We start from the raw sequence: 20769 nt of genomic DNA, 5'->3' as shown, positions 1-20769 counted from the left end.
TTATAAATATAATATATTATATTATAAAAATAAATATATGTAATCGATTTAAAGATGAATACTCTTGCAACCAACACTTGGATTGAGAACTAAAAATTTTCCAACCACCTCATAAGACCCTCTCTGCCCCAATCATAATTACAATCTACCCCTTCTTCCCATAATTACTTTTCTGACTTTTATGATTATTTCCTGTGTCTCCTTATATATTTATTATTCAATAAATAATACTATTGTTACTATCCCTAGGCACTATGGTTTATTCATGCCCATTTTTAAAATGTGATATGTCTTTTAGTCTTCTTGAAGCTACATGTTGTCCCTCCATCCTTTATTTTGCTTAAAATTTATTTGTTGTAGAATCCAGGACATTTGATCCGTAGAATTTCCCATAATTGGCATTTTACTGATTGCCAATGCTTATGGTGCATATCAGCATATCCTCTGTCCTTCTTATTTTCTGTCAATTGGAATCAAGAGTTTTGATCAGATTCAGCTTCCATCCCTTTGGCAAGACCATACATGTAGTTTATTCTTTTATCAGGAAGGATATATTGCCTGATTTTATCTTTTTGCGATGCTTGAAGCTATTGATGTTCATTACCTACATCTATTAATCACTGGCGCTCCAAAATGGTATTATTTTGATTCTGTCATTTCCTTTCTTTATCATTTATTAGGTTAGCCTTTTAAATAAATGCTTCCCTTCATTTATTATTTGGTTATCCAATAGTACAATTGCTATTGGAAAGACAGCATAAAATGCTTGATTCCTTAACTTGATTTACCAGTTCTCAAGAAAATGAATGTTTTCATAACAATTTCTGAGGGTGACCATTTTAAAAATATAATTTTTTTTTTTTTTTTTTTTTTTTTTTTTTTTTTTGCGGTACGCGGGCCTCTCACAGTTGTGGCCTCTCCCATTGCGGAGCACAGGTTCCGGACGTGCAGGCTCAGCGGCCGTGGCTCACGGGCCCAGCCGCTCTGCAGCATGTGGGATCCTCCCGGACCGGGGCACGAACCCGTGTCCCCTGCATCGGCAGGCGGACTCTCAACCACTGAGCCACCAGGGAAGCCCTAAAAATGTAATTATTAATTCATAAACCTATACCTATCTTATAGGTTGCAATCTATTGCAGTGATTATTCTTATGAAGTTTCAAATTACTCCATATTTGACCAGTGGAAGCCTCTTCAAATTGGCTCCTGAGTTCTTTTGATGTGAACTTACAGTCTTTGAAGGTTCCTTATTATCTGTATGGCAGGTTTTCCAGGCACATCTTATACATTTCCCTCATCGAATCTGGAATCAGCCATTTAACTATGGAGCCCCTGTTTCTTTTAGTGGAAATGGTATTTCAAGACCCCCATCTAGCTGCTAGTAATGCTCAATGCCCTCTGCTCTTGGGTTGACCATTATTTCTAGACCTTTTCAGTAGAAGGAACTAGGACCTGTTTAAAGATGAAATGTCATATGTTCATACTAACATTTTCCATTCAAAGTCAGAATCTGTGTTATATGTCTTCTATTTCATACCAAGAATAATGGTTTTTAAGGGCAAGGGAGATGATTCAATATTGCATAATTATTAATTTTCTTTATTTGATGTTATGTATACTACAACATAAGAATAGCAACAGTAATATTATCATCCCAATACAGTTACTGAAAAGTGTGTGTGATTTTTGCACATGGCCTCTCACTCTCTCTTACGTTTATGGTTGTACCATTTTTTATTATCAGAGAATATGGCCATTATGTAATAGTCTCTATCATTTTTAAACTCTCATTTGGTCTTAGTTTTATATGATACATATTGAATTTTCACTCCCAGTCCTTATATCAGTGTCTCTGCATATGTTGGTTGTCTAACCTCTGTTCTCTAGTACAGCCTAGGAACGTGGGTACAATTCTCTGAGTCCTTACATAGTAATAGTTTGTCAATCTATCTGTTAATGTGCCCTTAAAGGTTCAAAGTCAGATTTTCTTGGTGCATTTTCTTTCCTTTAGTAATTCACATATATTGCTCCAGTTTCTTCTGGCATAAAGCACTGCTGTCCAAAAATCTGATCATCTAAGTTGTACTTCTCCATTAATCCCTTGGTGACTTGGTGTTGATCATCCTGGCATGACATTTTGAGGAATGCAGTGTTGTCTTTCAGTGTGTAGTTTCTTTGAAGTTTCTTTTCTTTTCTTCAGTAAACGGTTCTTAGATTGTATGTTCTAGTATTGATCCTGTTCTGTGCTTCAGTTTTCTTCTTGAGAACTTCTCATTACCTGTTAACGTTTGATGTTATTTGCCTATGTTCACTATGCATCTCTCTTTTTTTTAAAAAATTGTCTCTTTATTCATTTCTTTATGATTTAGAATTTTTCTTCGTTTTTATTATCTGTTATGTTTAATCATTCTTATGATCCTTCTAGTTGAGTCTTTATTAAATTATTTTTCTTTTATTTCTAGTTTTCTAAGTTCAGTCAACTCATTACTGAATGTTTCTAACTCTGATTTATTTTGTCCTATGTAATTATGAGAATGTATTTCTTATGTACTCTTCTTGTTTATAGAAATGCTATCCTGCTCTTTATTAGTATTTTTAATGTCTTGAAACAACTAAGAAACTTGATCTCAAGACTTTTTTGTTGCTCACTTTTTTTTGAAATTAGAAGAAGATGGTTTTCAGGGAAGCTTTTCTAACCTCAGAGCTCTCATTTCTGTTGTTTTAATACAATGTTCAAAAATATGACTAAATGTTTTTTGTGGGTTTTTTTTTTTTTTTTTTTGAGATGTTCTGGCTCTATTTCCCTCCCTCACTCTTATCTGGACATTCTTAATCTTTATGTATCAAGTCAATTTTGATGACACTCAGGAGTTCCTCTTCCACGCTGTCGGGGGTTGGGCTTTGTTCTGGATGCTTTATTTCTAGAGCTCACAAGGGGGCACTCTGCTCCATTTACCTTCAGATCTTCCTATCACAGGCTCCATGCGTTCACCCCCTATTGGAGAAGGCAAAACCTCTTCCAGGTTCACACGCTATTCTTACAATACTCTCCAGAAAATACCTATTGTCCATTTTGAGGTTCTCCTTGCTTAGCATCATCAGTTACCTGATGCTTCCCTCTGCTTCTTCCAGCACAGCTGTTGATATCATACAGGTCTCGTGGCTGTTGGTGGTTTCTCTCCATGTCCTTGTATTTGGGGCTTCCTGAAGATACTTCATCACCTTTGTTTTGTTGCAAAGGTCATCTTGTGTTTTTGACTTTGCTACCTAGTTTTTCTGTTTTGATGTGGTGATCTGTTGAGTTAAAAAAATTTACACTCCTGCTACCATTTTCTAGAATTTCCAACACTTAAAATTTTATTTTAAATAACTTTTGCTTGTTTTCAAACTTAAAATGTCCTCTTTGGAAAATATTGGCAATTTGGGGATATACAAAAATAACCAGCAATTATAAACTGTCTATGTCAGTAATCTGTCCCTATTGATATGTATGTTTTCCCCTGGACTTCTAAACACATCACCTCTGCTTCAATAAGGAAGGAACAATAAAAAGACGGTAGCATTTTTCAAGCAGGTGGTTTCCTAATATTCTGTTCATGTGATCAAACCTGATTCTCAGTAATACTGCTTTGAGTTTTATATATATATATATTTTTTTTTTTCTGTATTACCTTCTGTATGACCAAGAAATTGTGTGTGTGTATGTGTGCATGAGTAATTTTCTAAGCTTTTTCTCTAATTGCTTTATTCATGTCTGGTGTGTCAGAGGGTAAGACACCTATCCTTGGTTTTCTATAAATACATCTAACCATAACAGCCTAACTCTTAGGGGCTCTGGCCCTTTGCAGATACCCTGGGCATTTGAGAGGCAATAATCTCTTACTTTGAAGTCTAGCCCGAGACAATGCTGTGATCATCAAGCTTGTGGTAATTGTATGAGCAAGTTACTTTGGCCGATTGAAAGATGACGTTTTATTGGGTTATGAGTCTAAAATCAAGCACCAGTCTCTACTTTCACAAATATACAGACACGATTATCCACCTATCTTCCGGCTATGTACCTGAGTTCATATTTAACTTAAGATTTGCCTATGAAACTGTTTCCCTGACAAGGAGTCACTTATTGCCGTGGCATCTTTTCACTGGATTATTAAGATTCTTCCTCGCCGTTCTCCCTGGAGATTTAATTACAGCCTTGCAGCTTGTTCAAAACACGCTGCCAGATTTCTCCCTTGTACAGGAGACAGAACACGTATTTCACATCCCCTGCACATCCTTTATTCCTCTTATTGATTTCCTAGGCAATTCTGTATCGATTTTATCTTCATATTTCAATGCCTCCTTGGTCTTTTCCTTTCTTATTTTTCTGAGCTCTTAGAACCCTGGATTTCTCCTTGTTCACTCAGGTCATCCAATTAGGATTTGTGTGTGATCCTCCTTTGTCACTCTGAGGACTCTCTGTGATCCAGGTTGGAGCCCAAATATTCTTATCAGCATGGCTTTTATCTCAAACCCACACCGTCTAACTAAACTCTGGTACCCTCACCACTGTTTGTCTAAAAGTGTGAAAAGAAATTGTAGCAAGAGCCTTCCTGCCCAGAAGTATCATTCGCTGGCCTCCCGCATTCAGACCATTCCCTGCCATCAGTGTTACTCCTCTGCTCGCTGTTGGTGCCGTAGCTTTGTCTTTGGGGATTAGTTTCAACAAAGCACCTGCTGTGGTGCTAGCAACTAGGAAGGAATACAGGGCCTTGTAACTGTGAGTCCTCTTCTCATAGCACGTTACTGTGGTTTGGAAGTTGTGAGGAGCCCTACTCCTCACGGTGGAATGAAAACACCAGGCTACCATTGGGGCATTAGACACCATGACAGCTTCTATCAGTTTCTATCTAATTTGAGTCCCTTAGTGAGTAAAACACTTTGAAACAAGGGAGAATAGCCAATACTACCTGTTTTGTAATTTAAACCAGGGTGTGACCTTCTGAGGGAATTTTACAAGACAGAGGTGAATCACCAAATGCTATAATTCAAGGCTTATAGGAACTCAAAATTGGGGAAGAAAAATAAATATGCTCTTGCCTTCCATGCCAAAATGTGTGGCATCATACGCTCTGAAATATCTAGCTCCTTTCATTTCCTACAGATTTTTTTATTATGCTCTGAAATCCATAAAGGGAAATAAATGAATCTTAGCTTGATCCTGCCTTTAATTAAATATTTTTTCGGATCTTATTTAAATCTACCATGCTCCTTCTCTGCCTACCTGCATAGAGATATTCATTTCTGAATAAGCCCCGTTTGCAGACATGTCAAGTTCATTAGCATGACTACAGAAGCATTGAGATTGACAAGAGGAAGTGATTTTATTCAGTGAAATGCTGTGTTCATCTATTTACTTATTCCACAGATACCAATAAAATATCATCTCTGTCCTTCCCTAGTCCTAGCTGCTGAAGACAGAAAGATTGTTATGTAACTCCCCAATTTTGTTCCAGGCAATGTTCTTTGTTTTAAAGGATAGAAACCTAAAACATTAGCTCCATTAGCTTAATTAAGAAGGATGAGTTACTATAACTGACATGGTTATTACAAAAATGGTACTAGTTGATGTAGTTAGGATACAGCTTTACCTTTTTCCTTATTCAAATCCATTATGAGAGATAAATTCTGCCCCCATCCCTATCCCTCTTTAGTGGGTTCTATCAGTGCCCTACCCAGATCTCCTAAACTGTGCCTTGCTGTCGCAGCAGAGCAAATGAATGAAGGCAAAACTGACACTGTGAGGCAGTTTGGGCCCCAGAGCATCCCTGTAGTACTGAAATTACTCTCCAGCTGAGATCACTCTCTTGTTTAACTTTCTTCCCCCCTGTCCTGCTTCCCCCAGTTAATTTCTCCTGAGAGCACTCATCCCAAAAAATCACTTAGACAAGAATCCCATCTTAGGTTCTGCTTCTAGGGAACCTGACCAAGGACATACTACATAAAATTCTTGCAGAATCCATAGCTTATTTGCTCACTTGTAGAAAAAATAATCTGTGTTAACTTTTCTTTCCAAGAATAGTTTCACTTCAGTAACTAAAAAGTCCAGTCCTAACCAAAAGCCAGAATGTTAAACTCCTTTCATCCAACTTAGGGGTAGATGAGTCGTCTGCCTTTGTTCGTTAATTTGTGTGTCTGTGCCTCTGGCTCCTCCCCGGAAACTGTTGGTCCCAGTTAGGTCTTCTGATTCCTCCAGGGTTGAAAGTGGGAAGAGAGTCGAGATTACGTGGTAGGAAAAATCGTACTCAGCTGACTCAGGTGGCATTTCTTATGGCGTCTCTTACTTTCATAGGTGTTTAGAGTTGATTATTTGTCCCTTGGATGCTTTTTGTTAACTCCTCAGAGGTTCATCCATAAGAACTTTCGGAGAACTGGTAAGAGCTCTCTCACGACCTGCTTACCATCCCTCCTTTAGTCCCTGGGAAGTCACTCCATTCAGCCTCTTTCTTTGGGGGCTTCAACACCACCTCAGGCAGGATCTCTCTTCAAGTGAACCTACACTTACACCTGAGGGTTACATCTCATCCCAGTTTCCACACTGGGCCCTTGAAGACATGTGCCTTGGACCAGCCTTGGGTAGAAGAAGAACAGCTACTCGCCACTTGAGCCCTCTTTATTCCTCAGCTGGAAGGCCGCTCCACTTACCACGTTCCATCTGTAGAATTTTCAGATATGATTCCAGTCAGCTGTGCTTATCAGACTCCAGGAGGACACAGATCAAGCTTTTCTGGTAAAGTCCTTAAAAATCATTTTTTTCTATATTCCTTTGAAGTGAGGGGGAGGCACATCCTATCTGCACTCCATGGAGAGAGACCTTCCAGTACATTGTGATTGTCTCAAAACAATTCTTCAACTTCTACACACTCGATGTGTGTGAGGTGCTAAGTACTGAAAAAACAGTCGTTGAATCCCTCTCTGAAAATCCAGTGTCTTTGCCCAGCTTTGGATTGTGGAGCTGGTTTGCGCCTATTGTCTTTGGGTCCAATAAAAACTGTGACAAAAGAAGTTCCACTGATGTGACATTTGCAAAGGATAACTGATAGTCGAACTATTATCCATGGTCAAGAAGAAAAAGTCAGCTGGAACTAAAGAGACTAGATATGAGAAATTAGAAATTGAGAATTGATGTTTCTCTCTTACTTTTTCTCTCTCTGCTTTTTTCTTGTCTCCTTTTGACTGCTTCCTATTCCCATAATTGTCTCGTAAGTTATGCCCTCTGTGATTTCAGCTTGTATGTGGCATTGGCTTAACATCACCTCCACTCAAACCTTTCCACGAAATGACTTTTCACCTCTCGGTAGGTCTTGTAGCTTGAATTACTGAGTGTGAAAATCTGATTGGTCAATGAAAATCCAATAAAATAGTTTCCTAGTGTCATTTGTCCCCTGATTCAGTCAGCTCTTTCTAGCTAATTCTGGGGACAGGAAGGCTATATGGTAATTTTAAAATATTTCCTGAAAAATGCCCCTTTTGCAGGGGCTATAGATTTGGACAATCACTAACGAGGGGAACAAATCCATACATATATCCTAAAGCATATCTACAAGTGTCTTCCAACTTTCCCTACCTTCCAATGTTGTGACTTGCCACTCTATAGTTTCCTCAGGCTGTATCATGAATCTGTTCCTTTGCTCGTGATATTCACTCTGACTTTACACCTCATCTTACTTTAGTCCTTTGACTAAATGAGCCATTCTTTCTGATCCAGAGCCATTTCTTTCTTATCTTTCTTAGAAAATCTGTTTTAAACCTTCGCAAAGTGTTCTTGCTGTGAGTTCTTAAAATATTGTGAAGATGCCTCTATCTTACCAATATGGAGTATTGACACTCTGCTGACTTTACACAGTTAAGAAATTGTTTTTCCCCAGTAGACACTTTGAGAATGTTGTTGTTGTTGTTGTTGTTATCTCAGTAGCTTCAACCTCTGAGTGACTAAAGAGGACAAGCAATAGAGGCAGTGTTGTTTTACACAGTGAATTCAGGGAAGACAGCTCTGAGAAGCTGATAAGTGAGAACACAACATTGTAGGAGGTGAGCTACGTGGATATTTGGAGGAAAAGCATTCCGGGCCAAGGGAAGAGCTAGTGCAAAGACCTCAAAGCAAGAACAGCAAGGAGGCCTGTATGGTCAGAATGGGGATTTGCCATATCTAGCAAAGCATTAGGGGCCCCCGTTAACACTTTTATAAGCTGCATCACAACATTAATTCAAAGGGAGCTCACCTTGTGCTGGAGGCGGCAGTGCCCTAGTGCTCATTTAGAAGATGAATTCTTATTGTCCTGTCTTAAGACATTGACAGAATAGATTTAGGAAACACAACTGAACTCATATTTCCTCTGGGCGTCCTAATACTGACTAATAGCAGAATTACAAAGATCTGGGGAAAATCACAGTTTTTGCATTTAGCATTTTAATCCATAAATTAAAATCTTGGTTACGTTTCTGGTTTGGTTATTTATCAAATTATTGTCTCATCTCATAAGCGTTTTGAAGAATAGGAACATTAAAAAGATTACATTATATAACTCTCTTCCTGCAGCTGGCCCACCAAACCTACTTCAGCATTTTTCAAATAAGAGTGAATACCTCTCTAAAGTTTGATTGATGTGTCTTAGCAGTTACAAGTAATTTATATAAGTTTTTATATTTTGTGAGTTTTTTGAATGATAATCTCAAAACTGTTTGTATATGTAGGATCATTTCAGTGGCCCCTTCATAATTTTCTCCATTTCATTGTCTATATAGGCATTTGTGTTTATGATCACAAGGAGGGGGAGAAGAGTACTTTTTCAATGACCTTGGGCTAATAAGTAAAGGACAGGATTAAACGTGCTTAATAAGCAAACAATACATTTATGACAAGTTGAAAGTGAAATACATTATGACAAGTCAAGGTACAAAATAAGAACTCTTTTTTTAAGTAATTGAGCTAGAAAGAGTGGTGGGAGAACTGCGCTATCACATGGAGTTCAGTGTATAATCTTGTGTGATAGTGTATTCAGGTAGCTGGCAGCGTCTATTTACAGGAAAATTACTTCTTCAGTCACGTAAAATATTTCATTTTTTTATTTCTAAATTCATTTGTGTGTAACATATAAATTTGTTTGGCTTTTAGAGTCGTACTATAAGGTCTTGACCACAAAGAATTCATTTTTGTCTTATTTTATACATATTTAATTAATAAAATGCTTTGGGTTACAATTGGGCATTTGTGAGAATGTTATTTTTGAAAAAATGGGTAAAGATTTTATTCAGGTTGGATAAAGGCTGCAGCATTATAATGTACTCATTATATGGAAAATAAAGAGATTCATTTTTTACAAAAAGATATTTTAGCCATCCTGAACAGAAATGACTCTGTGCAGGAATCATGAAAAAAAGTTCAATGTCTCTTATGTTAACACAGGCAGTCAACATTGCAGAGTCACCCGAAAGTGATTTCAAACAACACTAAAAATGTTGAGTGGACTAATGACTCTGAGACGTCATATAGTGGAAGCAATTGCTCATACTTTCAAATTAAAGAATTGCAGAAAAAGAACGAACTATTCCATGCTCCTTTTGTAGTCCATGCTTTTTATATGTGGCTTATTCATTTGAAAAATTAAGATTATCTAACAATTTCACTTTGATTTAAAGGTACAGTATCATATTATGCCTCTTATGCAGTAGATTCTGTCTACTCTGACCCAGGACTCTGGGAGCGAAAAGGAACTAAAGCATATATCTGGGGATGTGCGGATCTAGGGAGGGAATGTCAAGGTATTTTGAAAAGAATCCTCCAAGGTTAATACGTATTTCCATGGAATGTGATCTTTTCTAGTAATTGCTGATAGTAAGTTATTGAACGTTGAGGCCATCTGCTAGTGACAGTTGGGAAAAAAAAAAAAAAAAGGTCCAGAAACCAGCTAGAATGTGAAGCGAAAACAAAATCAAATTATATGATAAAAATATAGAATAAAAACACAAGGTCAGAAACACACTCAAAAATATGGAGGAAAACCAAGAAATATGAATTCATAGGCACAATCCAAGAGAAATAAAGTCAAATGGGTCAGATATCTAGGATATATGAGTTTAAATCACTGTTTTCTTTTACTGTCAAGAAGTCAAGACAAGCATGTATTTACGACCAAAACTTCTTCAAATTAGCCATCAAATAAATGATTATTAAATACTTATGTTTTCAAATATTAAGAAAAACTTTAAATTTTTTAGGTAAGTTACACTATCATTATGTCCCTAATGAGCTCCAAAATTGCAGTCTAAGTTCCAGTGTTTATAACTAGAATTTTGGTCCATCATCTATTTTCTTTGTAATCACTGGACCATTAACTGACATTTATAATTTATTTTTTGGTTCATACGTAGATTTTTCTTTAGTGCAATTTTCTATAAGAGGATTAGTTTATATATTCAGGCAGACTTAGTAGACATTCCCAGCTTTTAAGAATTTCTGTTTCAGCATATCTGCAAGAAAAATAGAGATGGGGTATGACTCCCCCAAACCCTTCCCTCCCGTCAAAGTTTATTATAATGTTTTGGCATTTCAAGGAGAAAAACACAATATAGCAGGTGCTTGAGTAAGCAAATCTTTATTTCTAATATCCTCCTTCTCTTCTTTCCTGGAATGTGCTCTTTATTTTATACTCCAATTTGAATAATAGTCACGTTTTAATTCCTCATCTTCCATAGAACAGCCCAGGTGCCCTAACCTCAGTCGTGCTGACTGGCTTTCACCCTGCATTGATTAAGAGTTCCCAGAGATAACAGTGTGTGTGGGTGCATGAATAATCTTCTAGCTTCTCAAGTCACTTCTTCTGCATCTCCGCAGTCTGGCAATAACACCCACAGTTTGAGTAGTGAGTGCCTAGCTGTGAACTCTGAAACAGCATATGTATGACCTTCTGTTGAAAAAATAAAAATAGAAAAATTAACATGAATATAATAAATTTTTTCCCAAAGAGAAAAAAATTACTAAACGTTTTCCTCTTAGGCTCTGACTCTTCCCTGGTGAAAGAGAACTACGCTTAACAATCAAATTGGGCAATTACCAACAGATTTAGAGCCAAAATCTAAGAAAAGTAAAGCCATTAGCACTGTTAGAAAACTAGAGGAAATTGCACAAAAATGAGGTGTTTTTGATACACTACAAACCAGGGCTGGCTGTAACTAAACCTTTATCACTGTAATCCACTGTCACAGTCTTAGCTCAGTTATTCATCATCCGTGTCACTGAAGCAGTCCCCATACTGGTCTCTCTGTTACCAAACTCTTTACTTTTCAGCACTGATCCATTTTGCTGTTAGAGTTATCATCCTAATTCACCAGTTCAATCACATCATAGTGATACTCATACATGACTTGCCATTACCTATAGAAGAAAGTGTAAGCTTCTGAGCCTGGCAAAGAAGTGTCTCCTTTATTTTGTCCCAGCCTGAGTTTCCAAGATTATTTCCCAACATACTCATCCCTGCACAAGCTTCCCACACAATCTCGCCCTTCCAGGATTCACGCTATGCTCTAGATACATGTGATAATTTGGTACCCTCATTCTTACAGATCCCGGTTCCTGCTGTTGCTCTTACCTTAAATGCTCTCTGCTATCTCAGTCAGTGTAGTTGTATAATCACTTGACAAGACCTAACATAAATGAAGACTTCTCTTAGTATCTCAGGGCGATCACTGAATCATTTCTTCAGGACAGTACACTGTGCGTAGCAACTGTTGTAATAGAGTTATTTGTGTCTTTTTCCAATAGATTTTGAGGTCCAAGAGGACAAATAATATATTATGTTCCCTACTGTTTCTCCTTCTATCTCCTTAAATTTATCTTATAGACAGGATTAGTATCCATGTTTTTTTCCTAACTAACTTGAGCCTCTACAGATAAGAAACATTCTGTTGTGCATTGATGACATGAGAATTAACACAGTTAAAATAAATAATGTCGGTGTCCTTTTACTAAGGAACACAACACTACTAATGCTTTATATATTTTTCTTTCTCCAGAAATGCTTTCATTAAAATTAGTACCTGTTGTTATGCTAATATTTATTTATTCATTAGAAACTCAGGCACTGAAGAGAGGCTTTGAAATCAGATACATCTCAGTTCAAATTTTATTTTACCACATGGATATTACATCTAGGGAGAGCTACTTAACTTCCTGGATGTCACATATGCAAAATGAGGATGAAAATATTTACCTTTTAGGGTGTTTTGAATGATTGAATAGGAAAAATTGGGTTGAATGATAAGAAATTGCCAATATTCTAGCATCTTTACCCACAGACACAGAATAGTTTTGCTATGGAAGGCAGTCACTACAGAACAGATAAACAGTCAATGGCCGGTCTTAGGCAGATGATGGATTATAGTTATGATAGTTATTACCATTACTATGATAGTTATTACCATTACTATGATGATCATGATGTGATGAGAAGGAAGAGGACATGCATGGCTCTGGCCATCATTTCTCATCCAGTCTTCTCATAGCCAAAGCACATATAAAAACTTGACTCAGTTGTGTTTGGAAAATATAAAACTGCGTGGCCTGGTCACAACTTGGGCACAAGGAAGTAGCCAGTGGAACACTGAACCTGTGATAGGTAAAAGAACGAATGACTACAAAGCCAGGCACACAGCGGCATTAAATTCAATCACTGTTAATTGAACCTGTACCGTGAGCCTGTATTGTTGGAGCAGGAATAAAAAGACAAGTGAGATGCAGCTCCCGTCTTTAAAGAGCTTGCAGTTTGCTGTTACACAACAGAGATGTGCTTGCAAAGACATTTAAGAGAAAGACTATCAGAATGCAGGGAGAGAGAGGAAGGTTTGTTTTACTGTTGGGATCTACGTACTCCTCTAGTCTTTAGGAAGGCTCTGGTTTTACTATATGTGTCTCAGTGTTGGTGGACTTTCTTACATCATTCAAGCCATTCATTTTAACGGGATTCTGAACAATTTATGAGCAAGGTATAACAAAGACTTGTTGCTGATTTGCTTTTCTCTCAGTATCTCTGCCCCTTCAGTGCCCTCTCTCTTTTTATTCTCTCTCTCTCAATTTTATATATATATATATAAAAAACCAGACTCTATTCCAAATCAGGGAAGATGAACAGATTTTGAGTAATATCTTCGCTTCTGGAAAGTATTCCAAACCAGATTAGTCAAGTGTTGTCACCCCGTGATGGTTCATGGGGCCATTGGATGTTTAGGGAGTTAGAAAAGTATATGAGGTGCTGAGAATCCGTTCAACATAAATAACATTGTTCCTTAATGACAGTGTTTAAAAGATGTTCAAGGTCATTTGTTATTGTACTTCTAGAAATTGTTTATACATATTGAACAACAAAAAATCCGGTTTCGTATAGGATTATAAAGATCTATTCTAAAGAGATCAATGAAGCTCTATTTCTATAAATCATCTGGAAGAAGAAAACAGGAAATAACTTTCACATTCACATCTTAAATGGATTTTGCCTAAGTTTTTCTTTCCTTTACTTTTCTGCTACGGTAAAATGCACTGAAAAGAAAATTGGTTATTTTCAAAATGTGTCCCAAATCACTATTTGCATATAGGGAGAGGCAGAGAGGCAGAGCTACAATAGTTATATGCTATCAAAATATTCTACTTTAAATCTGACAGAGCACTTCTATAGCCAAATATTCAATTAGTAATACAGATACACTGAAGAAAGACAGTTTTTTTAAAAACTTGTCTATATTCTTCTCTTTGCTGTTTATGTTCAGGTTCCAGCCACATAAATTGCAAATGAGTTTAATATGAACACGATGACAGCAATAAGCTCCACTGAGCCTTAGTACATTTTCCAGGCACAACTACACAGATCTTGTGGTGAGGTGTCTTTTTGTTTTGATGATACCACACTTCATTTTTTATCTAGAAATATATCTCTTTACCCTACAGTGACACAAAGGTCTCCTTTAAAACTAGTATTTTCGGAACTCATTTCAATTTAATAAGCACCATTCTTCAGATTTTCCCTTAAACAGAAATTTTCTCTTACTATGTAGTTTAGGGAAAGAAAGAAGTTTTACATAATATGTGTAGCTGTTATTTCAAAATCTGTCCATTATATACTGTTACTCACATTTCAATTCTAATTATTTTTTAAAAGATGTATAACTTCCCCCAGAGCTTGAGAAAATATAATGCATTGACATTGTGCCATAAGGAAGAGAATACAAAAGTGAAAGAAATTTTAACAAAAAGTATGAGTGGCTGGTGCAAGCTGAGGACATGGGAAAAAAAGACCCAGCCAGACTTTGCGCAGGAATATCCATCCAAATAAGTAAATGCCTCAAAGCTTTTCACTTTTCTTATTTGAAGAATTACTTAATCGGGGCACAGAATTTCTCTCTTTAAAATGGCAAATTCAGAGGAAACTAAAATGTTGAATAGTGAAAGTATATTTTTCTTATCTAAGGGCTTCAACTACTGAAATGAAACACAGTTCTTAAAAAATTATAAAAACTCTCTAGAAGATTTTTATTTCCAATGGTATTGTACTATGTCAGTAGGAAAAAAATGTTTCTAATGAAAAACCAAAACGTGCATTTATTCCTCTCTAATTTGGGAGGCAGTTTATTGAACTGTCATTAGTCCCCTGAACTTCTGTTTAAACTCTCCAAGTATGTACAGGTAGAACAGTTTTTAGAACGATTATAGGTATAATAAGGTCATTTTATTCCAACAACATGATATAAAGCAAAAGCAAAGAAGACAAATACCAATATGGTTGAAAAAGAAAATAAAGGGAGGGTGTTTAATACATATGGTAAGACATTCTCAGCATGCTTTGTGTGTACTGTGGATTTTGACATCAAATGTACATTCACTGATAAACGTGGACCTTTGAAATCTGCATTGTTTTATTTTAAGTTACTGAAAGCATTCAGACCCACTATTGGTTTAACATTCATTCTCAGTTTGAAGATCCATTACCCGCAGAAATAAAATACACTTTACGATTTTGGCTTGGGTTAATGTCCCTGACTAAAACCTCAATTTATATTGAAATAATTGCCTTCCCTTAGTATTTCAAAATCCAAAACAAGTCAGAGGTATCATTATAATTTGAAAGAAAATTCTCTCGTTTCAAATTACAGATGGAGATACGGCGCTCTAATAACAAATGGTTGGCTTCTCAAAAAGAGTGTCTTTGTGTGTGAGTGTGTGTGTCTGTGTATGTATATAGACAACATACACATACACAGCAGGCAGTACACAGGAAACATTGGGTAAGGTTCCAAATTGGACAGTATTATGAAGAGTTAACTCCTATTGGCTAGAAGCTATAGAATATCACGACCAAACTGGAAGCTTGAGTATAACAGTTTATTTTTTTTAACATCAAAATTAGTCGAAGTAGCAGACGTGCTAGCATATATTAGACCTTGTACAGGGATAATAAGCAAATATATGTGTGTAGAATCTAAAGATGGAAAGGAAGTTTAGGGTTTATGCTTCTAGTTGCTTAGAACCAAACAATATACATTTCAAAGTTCCAAAGGCACATTTGCACAGACATTCTAATTATTAGTTCACTTAATCTCTGCTGGCGCAACGTGGTTCTCAGCTTTTTAATCACTTCTCTACTGGCACAGCTAATGTGCCTACAAGTTGTCTGGAATTTTAATACTGCTAAATTTAGTGACACAAGTTGTGATTAAATTGTGAAAACTTGTTTAATGCAAACCTGATTGAAAAGAATACATGCTTATTTAAGGAAAATGTACAACTTTGCAAAAATTATATAGTGCTATATATAGCCCCACACTTAACAGCTTTACTAACCTGCAAAAAAGTTGGTTTTTGTAGAAAACTGCCAGGCTATGTAGTCTGAAATCTGGAGTCGTAATACCAGAGAGCTGTCAGTCAGCCATCCATCCATCTAATTGGCTTCTTACCATCTTTCCATCATGTTTTTTTTATAACTGGTCGCCTCTGGCTAAAATGCAAATCATGAGGAAGAGCCGTCTAGAAAAAGCTGCTGCTTTCTTAATTATCTGTCAGAGTATGGACCAGTGGACCTAGGGCCGCGCTGTAGAGTTATGCTAAGCAGCAAGGCATCATGGGAATTGGAGTGACAGCTCATTTTCCTCCTGTGTTTGCTGTGTTCGAATGACAATGCAGAAATGTGGGTTTTCCCACACTTTCTCTGAACACTTGGGCTATTGCTCAGGGGAGCACAAAGCCAAAACTGTCACATTTCCAGACATGGTCTTATTGCTGTCACTATGACAGGATTGTTGACAAATGCCAGCAGTCATCTCGGCATCTTGGGAAATGTCTGCCATGATTGTGTCAACAGCCTGACAGAAATTGTTAATGTTTAAACTTCTTCCACTGACAGAATCCTGTCTTGCTGACAATATTTGTCATATGAAACTCAATCTTTGTCAAACTTGCTTAAAAATTAACACTTTCTCAATTTCTTTTTTTTTTTTCTAGTTTACTGCCTAGCAGTGCAAAATTTTAGCAATAAGATTTCAGCAAGGTAATGTAACACAGTAATTTAGGTCCACATTCCATCTGAATCCTCTAACCTATTATTAATTTATGTGACCACCTTGTCCTTTTGACCTTTGCTACCAGAATAATTAGCCATATATATATGTATATATATTTACATATATATATGATACACACATAATATATACTTATGCATCTAGATTTGCGTGTGTGTGTGTGTGTGTGTGTATACTCCTTAGGATTCAGACTTGTGAATTATTCAGAAGGTACAAAACACTATTCCTCAGTATACAATGTGGAAAATCAATTAGATCTTGGAGATTTTTAACTTATATGAAAATCAGTTGCAAATTTGGAGTATCCATTAACTAATTTCTTAACTTTAAGTTCTGAATTTTTTATTTTATTTCTTTTAACTTTGATTTAAAAAAATCAATCTGACAGGTTAAACAGTATCTATTTCAGGAACTCAACAAGAAGTTGTTTTGGAGTTTTGGTTTTTTTTTAAACGTGGTTTTGTCAAATTTGCAATATAGGGATAGCCTGCATTTCCTAATTCTGATAATCTATTGGGAAGTATTTATGTGAGCAGTATAAAAGATATTCGTTTTTTTAAAAGGAGCATCCTGTTTAAAATGCACAGTGGTTGATTTTTTAAAATATTTTTGGTGAGACACAATGCTCTGATTACTAGAAGGCAGTTAAATCATCTCTGGCTGTACTAGAAATACACAGTCATCCACAGGATGCTACATTTCTTAGACACGGTGTAGAAAAGAGCAATTGGTTAGCAGAATATAGTGTCCATCTGTCCCTGACAAAACAATCTTTGTCAAACTAAGAGTGACAACTTGTTAATAATGACATAACTATTATTAGTTGTATTGTTATTAGATAGCATGTTATAACACACAAATATGGTATATTCATATCAGTAGGGACATATTAAAATAATTATTAGAATAGCAATCTCTTAGAAAAATAGAATGTGGCTAGAAGTACTCTTTACCTGAATTGTTGCCAAATAAGATTTCTAGTTACTCCATAGACAGAGAATGGACAAGGTACTACCTCATTTGCTGAAATAAGGAGACTGCTTAATATGCTTTTTAGTTTCAATTTTTCTTTGTTATATGTATATATATATGTTTATAAACTAATAATGCAAATAATATAAATAAATAATACAATAATTTGAATAAATAATATTAGTTAATTGACTAATTAATAAGTTTTATTTTTTATGGCAGTTTTAGGTTCATAACAAAATTGAGCAGAAAGTACAGGGAATTCTCATATGCCCTGTGTCCCCACCCAGGCACAACCTCCCCACTATCAATATCCCACACCAGAATGGTACATTTGTTACAACCGATCAACGCACATTGATACAACATTATTATATTATTTTTCCTATCTTTTAAATTCAAACATTATCATAAATGCCTCCAATGGTATAATGCGACGTCTTGGACCAGAAGTTGTCAAACTTGTTATGCAGTGAAACAAATAGTAAATATTTTAAGTTTTTGTCTGTATCATAACTCTTCAACTCTGCCTGCAAAAGCATAATACATTTTACAATATGGGCGTAGCTCTGTTCCAATAAAACTTTATTTCTAAAAGCAGACAGCGGGCTGGATTTGACTTAAAGTCTATAGTTTGTTGAGCCCTGTTTTAGACCAGGGGCTAAGTAGTTAGATAAACCCTGATTTCAAATTTCAGCTCTACTGCACACTAGCTGTGTGACGCTGAGCATATTTTCAGCATATCACTTTATTATCTCAGTTATTCCTCAAAATAACCCTCTAGGGATGTATTAATTTCCTGATATTATGAGTGAGAGTTAGAGCTCATAGAGGTCAAGCCATGCTGCCAGAGCTCCCAGGTAATGAGAAACAAATCTGGGATTCTAATATGAGTCTGTCTGAATTCTTAGCTTTCTGCTTTTCTAAATCATGATATGTTGTCTGTAATTCTCATTTACTTCTGAAATAAAATTATCAGTCAAGTTTGAAGACTTAGAGGACAGTGAGAGAGAAAAAAGAATATGGGTGGGGGCAGTATTGATGATTTAGGGGAGACTGTGCTGCTTCACCACCAGAATTGCTTCCTGTGTTGATAACACAGGGTTTTGCCTTCATCTCCTCTAACACTCATGACTTCCTATAGTTGGCCTAGGAGATCAGGTATAGGATACAAAAAAGGAAGAGGAAGTATGCCTCCTAAGTAACTGATAAATATTTAGGGATGATTCTCTCAAAAATTCAAGAACAGTACCTATGATTGTTAATTTTATGTGTCAATTTGACTAGGCCCTGAGGTGCCCAGATACTTGGTTAAACATTATTCCTCAGTGTGTCTCTCAGGGTGTTTCTGGATGAGATTAATATTTGAATCAGTAGATTGGGTAAAGTAGATTGCCCCCCCCCCAAATATGGGTGGGTCTCATCTAATCTGTTGAGGGCCTGAATAAAACAAAAAGGAGGAAGGGAGAATTTGTTCTCTTTCTGCCTGAGAGTTTCTGAGCTGGGACATAGGTCATCTGCACTTGGACTAGAGCTTCTACCATTGGCTTTCCTGGTGCTCGGGCCTTTGACCTTGGACTGGAACTATGCCATCAGCCTTCCTGGATCTCCAACTTACTGCCAGCAGATTGGGGTACTTTTCAGCCTCCATAATCATGTAAGACACTTCCTTATAATCAATTTATATATAGGAATAAATAACAATAATATATATATATAAAATCCCCTATTGGTTCTCTGGAGAAACCTAATACAGCATTATCTTAGCCTCCTTTCTAAGTAAATCATACTAAAGATTCCTCCAGGCTGGGCCATGTGGACTGTCTTAATTTTAATGGGACTGTATACTCAGCATCCTTTTCTGGCTCACTGTGGAAAGTGCAGCATCACTTCCTGTTGAACATGACTCAGCCAGACTCTGTAAGAAGTGTTGAATCAAGAACCTACAGCCAAGGGACTCATCTGCAGAAGTGGAAGGGTCCCTAGATAATGCTCTGCTGCTCTACCTTGTTCCTCTTTGACAATTCTATATAATGCAGTTCAATTCAACTTCATAAGTATGAACAGAGCATCTATTTTGTTTTAGGTTATGTTGCATAGAGGAGTCAAAGAAATATAAATCCTGATCACTTACTACTTGGAGAGCATGATACTTTAGAAACAACCCAGGAATAATATGATAGAGTGCTTAAAAATCAAGCAAAGATGCCGGGGAGCGGCTGGGCCCATGAACCATGGCCGCCGGGCCTGCGCGTCCGAAGCCTGTGCTCCGCAACGGGAGAGGCCACAACAGTGAGAGGCCTGCGTACCACAAAAAAGAAAAAAAAAAAACAAATCAAGCAAAGAAATGTTTTGTTTAGCATCAGGCAGGCATGTGTTTAGTACTTACAAAATATTACAAATCCTCCAGATATAGTCATAAGCTAGACGAAGTTGAGTGAAATATATCTTTCAATCTCTTTCTTTCTCAAACTCAAACTCCCTGGAGGCAAGAAGAGCTTTTGGCAGACTCAGATTAGTTTTGAAGATGTTGCATTAGTATGTGGGAGGAGTATAGGTTTCATTGTGTCCTCAAAAAAGATAATGTTGACGTCCTAACCCCTAGTACCTCACAATTGTGACTTACTTGGACATAACGTCATTGCAGATAGAATTAATTAAGTTGAGGTCATCTTGGAGTAAAGTGAACCCTTAATCCAATATGACCAGTGTCCTTGTAAGAAGAGACACAAGGGAAGGACACAGAGATTTGAGTGATGCATCTGTAAGCCAAGGAAGTGTAAGGATTGCTGATAAAAACCAAAAGCTAGAGGACGCAAGGAAGGATTCTCCCCTCCAGGTGTTCAGAGAAAGCATGACCCAGCCAATACCTTGATTCCAGATTTTAGCTTCCAGAATTGTAAGACAATATTTTTGGTGTCATTGTTTTAAGATACACGGTTTTTAGTACTTTGTCAAGCAGCCCTAGGAAACTAATACAGGTACATTAAGGTATAGGAGTAATAGGCTTTATTTTAGAACCCCATAAATCTGGATTAAAATCTCAACTCCATCGTGTCCTCTCATAATGTGTATTTCCTCATCTGCATAATGAGAATTCCTCCCAAATGGAATCTTCTTCGGACATCCACCAGAGGATGGTACCAACACACAGCCAATGCTACCATGCTCACTACATGCCCTGGTGTCTTGACTAGAC

Source organism: Globicephala melas, chromosome 11 (assembly GCF_963455315.2).
Source record: "Globicephala melas chromosome 11, mGloMel1.2, whole genome shotgun sequence".
Taxonomy (NCBI): Eukaryota; Metazoa; Chordata; class Mammalia; order Artiodactyla; family Delphinidae; genus Globicephala; species Globicephala melas.
This window is presented reverse-complemented; position numbering follows the sequence as displayed.